Genomic DNA, 2658 nt, shown 5'->3' with positions numbered 1-2658 from the left:
TAGTGAGGGAGCCTCACTGCTAGCGCAGACTGGGCAGTTTGTTGCATGAGAGACACTGTCCCAAAGCAGGACTAATGCTTAGAGCTGGTTCTCAGTGATTTCAGCTCTGTTGGTCTGCAGCAAGACTCTCCATTGAGTCTGAACCAGCTCTGTTATTACACAGGGAAGAACAAAAGGGTGATATGGGGCCTGGAACCCTTAAGAAGAATCCACCCCCCCAAGTACCAACACTTGTTACTATCTGCTCTCAGCTCAGTTTTGGGGTCACCCATTGCCTTTATCAGCCTAGCAGGTCTCAGAGAGTGCTAACTAGCAGTTGCTCCAGTGGCGCAATTGGTTAGCGCACAGTACTTATAGGGCAGTGCTGAGAGGAGCTATGCTGAGGTTGTGAGTTCAAGCCTCACCTGGAGCACTGGTTTTCATTAACCAAGTGGCATCACCCCCTCATTTGACCCTGTGGAATGTAGAATTCCAGCCCTGGGACACTGAGGAGGGGAGGAGTCAATAATGCCCCCTTCACTTATTACCTCCTCTCCAGAGCACAGGTCAGGAGCTACAATCCTTTCTCCCCCCCCCTGCCCCTGTGCCAGGATCCCTCAAGCAGAGCCTGGAGTCCTGCCCCTGGCATCTGTACTATTGACAAACACTAAGTGACAGGGACAAAACACTCAAATCCCGCCTGGTGCGGGGAGCCAGGTTTGCTCTTCAAATTCTGTCGTTGGTACATTTCCAGGCCTGGGAATGTCCCACAACAGCATTTAATGGGAAGCTGCCTGCAGAACAGTTACACTGCACAGAGCTCCTGTGGAGGAGGGGTGGGAATTAGTAACATTTTGAGGATCGTTTGGGAAATGAGCCTTTGCTGACAAGGTTTGTCTCTGTTCATATTTCACCTTCAGGTGTTATGCTGAGGGATCTTTAGTATATTTTTGTGAGGTTAAAAACTATCTCCTCAACTTTATTTACTCAACTTAAAAATTGGTGTCACTTGATATTTGCATCTCCCTGTGAAAATACAACTGACACGTGTGGCTTTGTACAGGGGGTCATGATGTTAAAGTTGGGGAATTCAGTCTCTGTACTTGTGGGGGGGGGGAGTTGCTTTTTTACAGCTGCCTCACGGCCAGGCACACCGGGCTGTTAGCTGCACCCACGGTCCTTGCCAGGGGCCTCTGCTGAACCCTGGGCGGCTGCACTGCCGTGCTGGAGTGACTCTGCAGGGGGAGAAGCTGCTGTGGAGCAATGTAGAGCAGGTGCAGGAAGGAGACGGGGTCACTATTCACATTCTGAACTGCACAATTTTCCAAATTTGGGAATAGATTCATAGACTTAAGGTCAGAAGGGACCATTATGATCATCTAGTCTGACCTCCTGCACAATGCAGGCCACAGAATCTCACCCACCCACTCCTGTAACAAACCCCTGACCTATGTCTGAGTTATTGAAGTCCTCAAATCGTGGCTTTAAGACCTCAAGGTGCAGGGAATCCTCCAGCAAGTGACCCGAGCCCCACGCTGCAGAGGAAGGCGAATGTCCAATAACAATTCTAAGGGGAAGGTGAATGCAGAGCAATGACACTGCAGGTGCCCAGACCTCAAATGGGGGCAGCGTGGAAATTAATAATGGGAAGGTCATTTGAAAAATTAGTCATCACTGACCAGCTTCGTCTCTGTTCCTATTTCACGCTGTGGTGTTAGTTAGAGGAATCAGGACATATTTTTACTATATTAATTAAACACTTAATTTTATTTAATCAAGCCAAAAACTTAGTTTCACTTATTTTTTCTCTGTCCTAGCAAGAATGAATTGAATTTTGTGACTTTCTGGAAAGTGCAGCGAGATTAAATGTGGGGAATTCAGTCTCTGTGTTTGTGAGCTGATGTTTTCTTATCACAGGTCAGTGGCTGCATTGAAATACCCAGAGGGATCTAAAGGCTGCTGTACGCTGGGTACTTCACTGGCAGAGCAACGTCTCTCAGGGTGTGAACCCCCCCACACACACACATAGTTAAGGTGACCTAAGCCCTGGTTAGATAGTGCTAAAGAAAAGGAGGAATTGTTATGTCCATGTAGCTATTACATGGATGGGAAAACCTCTCCACTCACTGTCTACTCCATAGTGCTAGAGCAGTGCCACAGCAGCACTTTAAGTTTAGACAGAGTGAAAATAGATCTGGCTCCAGTTTGCACTCTGGATGCTCAGACACTAAGTCTACAGTAATAGTAACAACAGTGCAGCACTTGTGTAGTTAGCAGGATTTAAACCTGTGCGGTGAGACCCCAAAGGATTTCTAGTCCATCACTTTAACCACTCGGTCACAGCTACTTGATGTACACCTGTGTCATTACATGATGATTCTGTTCTCACTGAATTGTCACTTCAAATTGTTTGCCCAGACCAGCTTCCCCAGCACACTCACGGCTGCGCATCAGTGTGTGTCCTTGGGTGAACAGCGAGAATTCCTGCCCATTTCTCTTCCGGCTGGAGTAGGATGAGAGTGTGTTTGTGTTAATGACATTGCTGTGGATTGTTGTTCATTCTCCACTCTGACAATTCAGACAGTCCCTTTCCCATTCAAATCTCCAGCACATCGTTCCAATAGCAGGCGGCAGGATTTCTCTGGGTCACTGAAATTTTTTCAGGGGGCTGGTGGATGA

At 47.6% G+C, this 2658-nt stretch overlaps 1 non-coding gene across 1 annotated transcript; it reads left to right on the top strand.

Moving 5' to 3' along the window:
* The first annotated feature begins 318 nt into the window (after positions 1 to 318).
* On the top strand, positions 319 to 412 carry TRNAI-UAU. The gene is made up of 2 exons: positions 319 to 356; positions 377 to 412. It is a non-coding gene; the product is annotated as a tRNA-Ile (tRNA).
* The last annotated feature ends 2246 nt before the right edge of the window (positions 413 to 2658 follow it).

The sequence above is a fragment of the Mauremys mutica genome, unplaced genomic scaffold (assembly GCF_020497125.1).
Source record: "Mauremys mutica isolate MM-2020 ecotype Southern unplaced genomic scaffold, ASM2049712v1 Super-Scaffold_100104, whole genome shotgun sequence".
Lineage (NCBI taxonomy): Eukaryota > Metazoa > Chordata > Testudines > Geoemydidae > Mauremys > Mauremys mutica.
Note: the sequence above shows the minus strand (reverse complement) of the source record. Positions and strands in the feature narration are given on the sequence as shown.